This window comes from Jaculus jaculus, chromosome 4, assembly GCF_020740685.1.
Source record: "Jaculus jaculus isolate mJacJac1 chromosome 4, mJacJac1.mat.Y.cur, whole genome shotgun sequence".
Classification (NCBI taxonomy): Eukaryota; Metazoa; Chordata; class Mammalia; order Rodentia; family Dipodidae; genus Jaculus; species Jaculus jaculus.
This window is the reverse complement of record NC_059105.1, coordinates 150,975,727-150,987,827: the sequence shown is the minus strand read 5'-3', so window position 1 is coordinate 150,987,827 and position 12,101 is coordinate 150,975,727. Positions and strand designations below refer to the sequence as shown.

Sequence of the window (12,101 nt, the reverse complement as noted above, 5' to 3'; positions counted from 1 at the left end):
GGTGGTATGAAACCTAACACCAAAACATTTGGCTCTGGCCTGTGACTCCTAGTACCAGAAATTGGTTGCTACCCACATTGAGCTGTTGATCACAGAAACCAACATAGTCTCCCAAACATGACAGGCTTTTGTCAAAGCAAGCAATTACGTACCTGAGATAAAAGGTAAGACCCTATGGCTGGAATCTGGAAGGCGGGCAGTCCCCTAATGGTTAGCTCATTTAATGCTGAAAATCACTACATGAGCTACTAGGGGAAAGTAAGCAACAGTGGTATGAGTCATCAGGGGTCAAAGCTACACAGAAGCAACCAGCAGGACAAAATGTTCACACCATGCAGTGGTGACACACAGCCTTGGTGGGTAATGAGTGATTTCTAATTGGCTAAGAGATCTGCTCAGCGGAAAGTGTGTCACCACACTTTCTAAATTAGCAATGCTTATCCCCCTTAATCTATGCTGATCTCACTCTTCATGGGAGAATCTGTTTTACCTTTTCAGAAGGCTGAGAGAACTGAGGACCACCAAAATCCATCAACACAACATGGTAACATAGCTGACTCCCTGGCAGAAGATCAACCACCCCTTATACATCAGCTAGGGCCGAGGGGAAACTACAGTGCCAGTGATCAGTGCTGACTCAAGCAGGAGTGCTGGTTTCATGGTGGGCCTGACAACTGGCGTCAGGCTGAAGGAGACAGACACTAAGTATACTGAAATTGTGCCAAAGTACAGATGCAGAGACTTCTGGGAGCTCAACAAAAACATCATGGTACCACAGTAAATGCAGGAACATAGAATGAAGAATTCAAAATACAGCCCTTAGGGCAAGAAACTGCAGCTGCTTGATCTTTGACAAAGGTGCCAAAATGTAGGCTGGAGAAAAGACAGCATCTTCAATAAATGGTGTTGGGCAAAGTGGATGACCATATGTAGAAAAATGATACTAGACCTACTCATTTTGCCATACACAAAAATCAAGTCCAAATGGATTAAAGACCTCAATATAAGGCCTGAAACTCTTCAACTACTAGAAAAACAAAACTATGAGGCACTGTCCACAATATAAAACTGAGAAAAGACTTCCTGAGCAGAACCCTAGTAGCCAAGGAAATTAAACAAGCACTCAACCGATGGGATCTCATGAAGCTAAGAAGCTTTTTCACAAACATACTATAAGCAGAGACAATAAATTACCACTGTAAGGGAGAAAATCTTTGCCATCTATACCGCTGATAGAAGTCTAGTATGTAGAATCTACAAATAACTTAAAAAACTAAACAATAAAAAATGAAACAACCCACTCCAAAAGTGGGGCAGAGAACTAAATAGAGAGTTCTCTGAGGAATAATTACAAGTGGCTAACATACACTTAAGAAAATGTTCAGAGTCTACAACCATTAGGGAAATGAAAATTAAAACAACTATGATGGCACACTCTCCTGCTGTTATGGTCCATTTTATATTGGCCAGGCGTGATGTCCACCTTCTGCTCATGCCATCGTTTTTACTGCCATAATGGAGCTTCCCCTTCGAGCCTATGCTGTGGATAGAAAGGTATATTGAAAGTATTTCCATCCTAAGGAAGCTCTGGAGTATTGAACAGGGAAATTAGCGGAGCTGCAGTCAAGGCTGTGCCTGGAAGCACTGATGAAGAGAGCAGTGCCACAATGCCCAGGCTCTCACCTTTGTCTACCCCTTCGGTGCCACATTGAACGTCAGGAAACCAGCAGTGGCTGTTCTGTCCACAGGCTCTGTCTGCTTCCCACTTACCAGCACCATCCTGGCTTTCTACCACTCAAAGAACCAAGGTGGGAAGCTAGCAGTGCTTGGCTCGTGTCACATGTTCAGTGAGCAATATTTGGGTAAAGAAAAAAACAACAAAATCATGGATGTTGTTTTCCAGTGGTTCACAACAGAAGACATGCACTTAAACCAGATTGACGCTGAGGGCCCAGAGATTTTCAACTACACAATGGAACCTGACATTGCTACCCTGTCAGAGTGGCTGCGAGTGTGTCTCCAGGAGGAGGAAGGGAACCCACATAACTTTACCACAGTCTTTGACCTGTCCACTTACCAGCTGCATACCACGGGCCTTCCCAAGGTCATCAAGACTCATGAACAGCTAAATGTGAAACATGAACCACTCCAGCTATCCAGCCTCAGCTTGTGACACCACTACCAGCTCTTCAGCCTGCAGTTTTTCCTCCCAGTTGAGGGAATTACCACCTCTTCCTCTGGAACTATTTGACTTAGGTGAGACATTCTCCCCTGAGAAGGCACAGTTTGCTCAGATTATAAATAAATGTACTGAAGAAGACCTAGAATTCTTTGTCAGGAAGTGTGGTAAGATTCTTGGAGTAACCAATGAGATTCCAACTTACCCCAGTAACGATACCAAACATTATAAAAAAGAAAAAAAAAATGTTGATGAGGCTGTGGAAAAATAGGAACACTCATTCACTGTTGGCAAGAATGTAAACTGGCACAACCACCGTGGAAACCAGTATGTAGAGTCCTGAAAAGGATAAATATAGAGTAATGAAGAGACTTCATTATTCTTTTACTGAGTATTTACCCTAAAAGCTCCACACCTCAGTTTAGAGATATTTGCTCAGCCCTTTTCATAGCTGCTCAATTCATTATAGCTAAAACTGGAATCAACCAGGTGTCCATCACTGGATGAATGGACAAACAATATGTGGCATGAGAGAGAGTGTGAGAGAGAGAGAGAGAAGAGGTATATAAATCCCACCTCAGGTGTTCATTATAGTGTGATCTCTTCTCTTGCATGACTGACCTTCTTTTCTTTCCTTCCCCCTGCTCCTATGCTCTGTTTCCTACCAATTGTATAAATACACATAAGTATCACATTAACTAATTAAAGCTGTTTAGGGCTACAGACTTGGTTTAGCAGTTGAGGCACCAGACTGCAAAACTTATGTACCCAGGCTTGATTCCCCAGTACTTACATATGACAGATTCACACAGTGGCATCTGGAGTCTGTTTGAAGTGGCTAGAGCCCCTGGTGTGCCCATTCTCCCCTCGCCCCCCCTCTCTCTCTCTTAAGTAAATAAAAATTTAAAATATTAAATTCTGTTAGATATTTTTAATCATCTATTTGTTTATTGATTTATTTTTTAAGTGGGGGGATGGGTGCAGCAGGATCTCTAACCACTGCAAATGAACTCCAGATGAATGTACCACCTTGTGTATCTGGATTACATGGGTACTGAGGAATCAAATTTAGGTCCTTAGACTTTGCACGGAAGCTCCTTAACTGCTAACCCATGTCTCCAGCCCATTTTAATATTTATTTATTTATTTAAAGAGAGAGACAGAGAATGGGAGTTTTTACTTTCCTTTCCTTACACTATCCTCCACTCTCTCCCATATTTCAAAAGATTAGAAATTACTGAATTATTCTCATCAGAAGATTTAAGAAGTCAAAGGGTTGGAGAGATGGCTTACCATTTAAAGCATTTGCCTGCAAAGCCAAAGGGTATTGGTTTGATTCCCCAGGACCCACAAGGTACACATGAATTTGCAGTCCATTTACAATGGATATAGGCCCTGGGGTATCCATTTTTTCTTTCCCTTTCTGTCTCTATCCCCATTCCTCTCTCTCACAAATAAATACATATAAATTTTAAAAACATTGCAAGTGCAATATGTAACTGGAAATCAGAGTTAATATGTATTGTAAAAGTTTCTAAATACCATATATAATTTGAATGTTTTGAATGTTTTTGCTTACAATAGAAAAATACAAATTGAAAATGATAATAGAACAAAGGCCATAAAATGTCTGTCTCAGAACATTTTACCAAGATAATCAAAGGGAAAAAAAAAAAACTTTAAAATTAACAAATCTGTGATTGCCAACACTCTATGACAATTTGCCACTTTGAAATGAAAAGTTAGCTTGCCTGATTGATAGTTGATAAAACAGTTAATTGAAAGTTAATTTTATTTAGTGACATAAAAGAATGAGATAAGTGTACATAAGTATTAATTACTAAAAAAAAATTCTTCAAATATGATCAAAATCCTGAAGTCAGAGCAGTAATAAAGCACTTTGGCATGCATGTGTACATACCCACACAATTGCTTTGTGTAACAAACAGGCAAAGTGGAAAACAGGAACCATGGCTAAAACATTTTTAAAATCCCCTCTGAAATCTTTCCATCTGCACTGATTAGGAAAGGAGAATAGGTTGGCACAGAATTCTTGCCATTCTTGTCTAAAATATAACCTTGTAGAATTAATCCCTAAGTTTATTGTGACTAATAAAAGGGATTTAGAGGTTTTATAAGGACTAACCCACTACTGGGACTGTTTGCCTCCAAAACTGGATCCACAACTGCTCAAAACTATCAAAGACATGATCTCCAAGTTTTCCATATTCTGAATCATGTAATTTTGACCAAAGTATCTTTTATAAAGCTAATGTGTTTATCATTATATTTTCCTCTGACATTATTAAATTTTGAAATGATCCAGAATGTGTGTCCTATATAAGTCTTTATTTGTTTATGCATATTAGTCACATATGCATCCTTGGGCTGTGTCAGTTCAGACTTGCATGGACAGACATTGGTCATCACATAAGGTAAAGCTGTTTAGGTTATACAACTTAACACAAATGCTTTTTAACTAATTCATTTTTAGCAAATATTTGATAAGGCAGCTTTTCTAATATTTTGATAAAAAAAAACTATAGCTTTAGAATCATTAGAATAAATGTTTTGTGAGTTATGTTCTGTTGTTTAGTACCAAGAAAATAGAAGTTTCACCTAATTAGCAAATATTTGATAAGGCAGCTTTTCTAATATTTTGATAAAATAAAGCTATAGCTTTAGAATTATTAGAATAAATGTTTTGTGAGTTATGTTCTGTTGTTTAGTACCAAGAAAATAGAATTTTCACCTAAAAATGCACAGCTAAAATTGCTATTCAGCTTTAATTGTTTCTTGCCTACAAAGCTATGCAATTGGGCTTTGAGATTTGTTTTAATGATGGAGGGAATATAAAAACAGTGATGTTTATTATTAGTTTTCCTAACTAGTTTGGGTAAAATTGTTAATGAATATATTAGTATAATGTGAGTAGAATGGAGGGATTTAAATCAAACTTTCATGGAACTAATGATCTAAAGTGGTGTAAAGGGCTGGAGAGATGGCTTAGCGGTTAAGCACTTGCCTGTGAAGCCCTGGCACACCCATTTTCTCTCTCTCTCTCTCTCTCTCTCTGCCTTTCTCTCTGTGTCTGTCGTTCTGAAATAAATAAATAAATAATTAACAAAACTTAAAAAAAAAAACATAAAATAAAATAAAGTGGTGTAAAATCAAGAAGCAGTTACCATTGTAGGATCTGACACTTTTCTATGCATAATTGATAAATATAAGTATGCATGACTTATTGAATTCTCCAGAAAGATGATACAGTTGAGTCTTTTAATATATGTTTCTAAACCATAATATTTTTATGAAAGAGCACATTTACAGTAATTATAAAATATATAGTTGTAAATTGTATATATCAGACTGTTCATACTGTTTAATTTCCAGAATATTTTTTCACTAGAAATTAATGTTACTAAGAGAATTGGTAAATCAATATGTCATATAATTTATAAACTCTATCAGAAAAAAAATTGGATGAGTTTCAATAAAAAGTAAAATGAGGGCTGGAGAAATGGCTTAGCAATTAAGCACTTGCCTGTGAAGCCTAAAGACCCTGGTTCAAGGATTGATTCCCCAGGACCCACGTTAGCCAGATGCACAAGGGGGCACATATGTCTGGAGTTCATTTGCAGTGGCTGGATGCCCTGGCAGACCCATTCTTTCTCTCTCTATCTGCCTCTTTCTCTCTCTGTCTGTCGCTCTCCAATAAAAATTAAAAAAAAAAAAAACTTAAAAAAGTAAAATGAGGGCTGGAGAGATGGCTTAGCGGTTAAGCGCTTGCTTGTGAAGCCTAAGGACCCCGGTTCGAGGCTCGGTTCCCCAGGTCCCACGTTAGCCAGATGCACAAGGGGGCGCACGCGTCTGGAGTTCTTTTGCAGAGGCTGGAAGCCCTGGCGCGCCCATTCTCTCTCTCTCCCTCTATCTGTCTTTCTCTCTGTGTCTGTTGCTCTCAAATAAATAAATAAAAAATTAAAAAAAAAAAGTAAAATGAGATGTAAAATATTTTCTTTGGTAAAATAAACTTCTATAATTCAGAGGTTGCAATAAAATTATTTCAAATATGTAAATGTAATGAATAAATAAAAACAAAGAAGAAAGAACCAATAAAATAGCAGCAAGATGTAAAAATATATATATTTTTTTCTAGTGCTGGCCATGGGACAAGTTGCAACCTCTTTTGTGTTTGCTCACTCTGAAAGTTTAAGTTCCCTTTTTGTATTTTGCATACTCAGTGCTTTATATGAGATGCATTACACAAATATTTTCTCCCATTCATTAATTTAAATTCTAATTACCTTTGTGTTGTCTTTGGCACAGATGTCTTATGTTTGAAAGATCCATTTTGGAAATTGTTGAAAATAAATGCATTGTGCTTTAGGTGCTCCATTTAGAACCTGCCACCAGAGGAAAGCAAAGAACTTCATCCTGCATCTTGGAAGATAATGTGGTTTATGTGATAATTTCACGTGCTTCATCAATTTGAGTTAATTTTTATAGAACTACATGATCTTTGTTGTTAAATTATTTTCATCCACATAGCTACAAAACCCTCTCATCTATGCTTTCTAGTCAGCTGCCTTTGTTTCTATAATACAGAGTAGTTTGCTCTATTTTCATTTCTATGTTCATGAAGTGTTTGTTGGTTTGTTTTTTGTTTTCTGGTCCATTGACATACCCACACAATATTTCACCAATAAAATGCTACTTTATAACCTCATAATAAATCAAATAGTAATAGTTTTCTAACATGATTATTTCATAATTTTGTTTGGCTATATTGACTCTATTGCCTTATCTATAATTCTTTTTGATTGATGAGATGATATGCTTGGCATTTGAAGTAGATTTTGTGGGGTACAGTGTCACACAAGTAAGACCACTGACTCACAGATTGCTGGGTAAAAAGCTGATGCATCAGGGCCACACACAAGAGGTCAGGAACTCTTAGTGCAGCCCCCAGAACTGTTAGGAGTGTCAGCTTGTATTGGATAAGACCACCAGATATGTATTGTAAAAACAGGATGGGGGCTGGAGAGATGGCTTTGTGGTTAAGCGCTTGCCTGTGAAGCCTAAGGACCTTGGTTCAAGGCTTGATTCCCCAGCACCCACATAAGCCAGATGCACAAGGGGCACACGTGTCCGGAGTTCGTTTGCAGTGGATAGAGGCCCTGGTGTGCCCATTCTTTCTCTCTTCTCTCTCTGCCTCTTTCTCTCTTTGTTTGTCAGTGTCAAAATAAATAAATAAAAATAAACAAAAAATTAAAAAAATAAAACAGGATGGGAGTTAAACCAAAGTTATGTAAAGTTATTGTTAAACAAGGGGAGCTATTATAAAGGAGTCACAAGGGGGCTGGAGAGATGGCTTAGCAGTTAAGCACTTGCCTGTGAAGCCTAAGGACCTTGGTTCAAGGCTTGATTCCCCAGCATTCACATAAGCCAGATGCACAAGAGACAGCATGCATCTGGAGTACCTTTGTAGTGACTGGGGACCCTGCCGTGCCTATTCTCTCTCTTTCTCTACCTTTTTCTCTCTCTGCTCTCTCAAATAAATAAAAATAAACCCAAAACAAAAATTTATAAAAAACAAGGGTCACAAGATATTCATTACATAGGTCTCATAGGCAGAACTGAGGCAAAAAAAAAAAAAAAATCAAAAACATTCTATGCTATGTAATCACAAAGATATTTAGAAACAAAGGTACATGAAGGTCATGGTACATTGCACTGAGGAGTCATCACATTCATTTGGTAACAGAAAGCACCTTCATTTTATAATAAGGCCTGTGGTAATGACTCCTGGAACTTCTCCTTTACCTGTCAGGAAGATCAGCTTGGGTGGTGGCCTCCATTATGTGTGTCTAAAGACAAGGGCTACCAGAGAATGCTTAACCAGGTCTACTGTGTCCCTTTACATTCCATTTTCCAAGATTACATTGAAATAATTGACCAAATTGATATGATAGCAATGATACAGGAATTATTAGGTGTATTTTGAATGCAAACATTCATTGGCTCTTTGTTGAACTATAACCCAGGAAATAGCATGGTGGAAAACTCAACAGTCCAGAAAAACTTCGAATGAGTCAGTGGCCTTCAAATTCTTGTATTATGGATTCAAAGAATTGAAGTCCATAGACCAGAGGGTAAACTTTATGGTTTTATTAGGTTACATATAGAATTTAAAAGAAAGAAGGGAGTCAGAGTTATTCTCTATGGAAGCAAGAATTGTTTCCAGAAAATAGGAAAGTCCAGCTCAAGACCTTTGGGAGTGTGTTTTAAGTGAGCCCCCTGGCTGGGCAGCTGGGCTAGTTAGTCCAGTCCTGAGTTCAGGTCTCTGGGTATAGGTTTGAAATCTTCCAAGAAGCTCCTTTTTGGAAGGAGGTAGAAGGGCTAGTAAGGGGACAGAAATAAGAAAAGGTAAGACCCTTCTGATATTTCTGACCTGTAGCAAAGTTGAATGACTTGTATTTTCTTTATAGGTCCAAAGATATTCCCTACATTTATTTTTTTAGGGTATTCTCACTCCTAAACTACTTAATTAATATTAACAATGTCTCCTTATTTTCTTGCTTTTTTTTTGTTGTTGTTGTTGTTTTTTTTTTTTTTTTTTTTTGGTATTTCAAGGTAGGGTCTCACTCTGGTCCAGGCTGATCTGGAATTAACTCTGTCATCTCAGGGTGGCCTTGAACTCATGGCAATCCTCCTACCTCTGCCTCCCGAGTGCGAGGATTAAAGGTGTGCGCCACCATGCCCGGCTGTTCCTTATTCTCTTAATAAGAGGTAAGAATAACACCATGAGTTTGAGGCCACCTTTAGACTACATAGTGAATTCCAGGTCAGCCTAGTCTAGAGTGATACCCCACCTTGAAAAACAGAAAACAACAAATCAAAGGCATGTACTCAAGTCAAGTAATGAATCTCAAATGATAAAAATGCATTCATCCTTTTTTAAAATTTATTTATCAGACAATTTCTGTAATGAATGAGTTTTAGATATTTTAACATATTTATGAGTACTTTGAATCTGTTATTAAATCTACAGCATTAATTTAAGCAGAAATTTTAGTGATTTCTGTGGGCAGAGAACATTTGCTTATCCAAAGAAGAACTGGAGTGGATCAGAAGAGTTCTAGTTAAATCCACATTTTTGTCTTTGAGACACTTAAGGGTCTTGCTTATTGAACTTGTTTGTCAAACTAGATGAGCCGCAGATTTGCCTTCTTTCTACAACTAGTGCCTACGTCTGTGCAGGGTACCTAGTCAACAAGGAAATATCTAATTGTAAAGTTAATTGCTAATTGCTATTTACAATTGGGAGGTTTTACATTAAATTTCAAAAATAAATCTCATAGAAGTCTACACATACACACACACACATGCACACACAGTTTTAATGTGGAAAAATAATATTATTTCAGTTGTGTATTTTATCAATTCAACTTTCAAACACTCTTTTTTATAATAGCAGTTTTCATGTTTATAGTTAACAAATGATTCTTGTTTCCTTCTTCCTGGTTTGTATTCAGTTTAGTCTCAATAACTGTCAGAGTTGCCTTGCTTGCAATTCTTGTTTTCACAAGGCTCTATGTTTCTCCAAAATTTCTACTAAAATGTACTAAAATACTAGTAAACAATTCCAAAGAAAAAGAATATGAAATTTACTTGAACTGACATAATTTCTAATGTGAGGAGGACAGCATCTAATTTCTACCGTATCTAATTTTGAAATAAACAAATCAATAAAGACGGTTTCTTTTCTTTCCTTTCAATTTTCCTGAGATCTTAGATTACAAAAATGACATGACAGGTCTTTAGACATTTATTCTGTAGCAATTGGACTATATTGCATTTTTAAATATAAAATAGTAGTTTTAGTCCTTTGCATATATATATATATATTTCAGCGACCTCCTGGCTGGAGTGCCTGTTGTCTGACAGTTTGCACTATTGCTATCTTGCTATCTTTTCCTTGGAACATTTGGAATTATTATAATTCCATGAATTATACATGAATAAGTTGCAGTGTCTTGTTTGCAAAAATAAATAAATAAATAGTGTGTTGTAAAAGTGTAGATAAACAAGCAGTTTTTCTCTGTGTCCAGTGTGCTTCACCTGAACTACTAGTCTAAACCATTTCCTCACAGCACTGTCTCCTCACATCGCTGCGAGTTCTACAACCCTGCTAAGGCTGTGAGGGAAAATTATAATATAATAATACAATGCTATTAGACTGTGCAGTTGCTTGAAATATTTTAGAATGCTCAGGACATAAACTTTCATGTTTATTGTTATTTATTGATATTTTTCTTTTAAAAGGTGGTACTTTCTTAGACCCCCATAATATTGCCACAATTCTGCTGAGAGCCTTTTTCATTGGAGTTATGGGTATTCATTGTGGTGACCAAGAGGCCTCAATCAGTCTTGGGATGAGGGAGAGCGCAAGGTGCCTTGGGCTATTCCCACCCACCCGGAGGTTCTTACAATATTTTAGCCCTCAGTTCCCTAAGAATTATCCAAGCCTGGGTGTACAAGATAGAGATATGATCTACAATTACTTCCCCTGTAGGCCCTGTATCTCTGTTTTGAGGTTTGAGTGACCACAGTGTCTGTCACCACGTCCCTGGAACTTGTTTTCAGGCTAGCTGTGAGAGATATTTATTTTTAACATTTTTTATTGACAACTTCTATACTTACAGACAATAAGCCATAATTCCCTCCCCTCCCCCACTTTCCCATTCACAACTCCACTCTCCACCATATCCCCTCCCTCGGAGGAAGAGATGACAGCATCAAAATACAAGAGAGCAATATTCTTGTCACCACTTCCTCTGTAATGACTTGGCTCTGGCAGTTGAGGGATGGAAGTGACCATCTCATGGTAGGTAGTTGACCTTGTATATATGTACATATATGATAGTTTCTTTGTTTGCTTTTTCTAGGTAGGTTTCACTCTAGTCCAGGCTGATCTGGAATTCACTATGTATCTCAGGGTGGATAGTGGCCTTGAACTCATGGTGATCCTACTACCTCTGCCTCCCAAAGGCTGGGGTTAAACACATGTACCACCATGCCCGGCTCAGCTCTCTATTCGTGATGTATTGATGTACCATGATCATCCCCAGTGTGCTCCATAATCTGTAAGATAGAACAGACTCTCCAACCAAAAGTGAGACCAGTTTGAATTAAAAGGGAAAGCCTACTTATTTGGCACACTTATTGATGTGTATTTCCACTCTTCTTAGGTAAAGGTCAGTGGAGGTTCGATGGAGCCTATTGGTCTCCTGTACTACAGAATCTGGCTTGGTTCCCAGAGCCAGGACAGGTTATCCCGCACTTAGTGGATCTCATGTCCAATCCATAAGCAGTTGGTTACCCACACTGGTGGTATGCCACTACTGCACAAGTGTGTGCATCTTTTTTTTTTGTTGTTGTTGTTTTTTAGTTTAAACAAGTTATATTCTTGGAATTCCATATCGTATTGTTTTGTTAATCTAATTTTATGTTATTCACATTCATTGTCATATGAAATGTAAAACTGATGTTATTTAAATATTTATGTGGGAAACTGGAACTCATGTACCATAATGATATTCCCATATTCAAAGTATATATTTCACTACAGAAATTGTTGCATATGTGGCCTTAATGACTGAAAGGAGGTATAGCTGGATCTAATGGTAGTGCTATTTTCAGACTCTGGGAAGTCTCCATAAAGATCCCCATAGTGCTGTAGAAGCTTGCACTTCCACCAGCGGATGAGGGTGCCTCTGTCCCCAAATTCCTGCCAGCATGTGCAAGTATTTGATTTTTTTGCTGCCTGCCCTTCTGATTGGCATAAGATAAATATCAAAGTCATTTTAATTTGCATTTTCTTGTTGAGTAAACATGTTGAACATCTCTTTAGGTTTTTTAT

The 12,101-nt window shown here is 37.6% G+C and overlaps 1 pseudogene; it reads left to right on the top strand.

The window, feature by feature from the left end:
- The first annotated feature begins 1,515 nt into the window (after nt 1–1,515).
- Nucleotides 1,516–11,549, top strand: LOC101595065 (annotated as a pseudogene).
- The last annotated feature ends 552 nt before the right edge of the window (nt 11,550–12,101 follow it).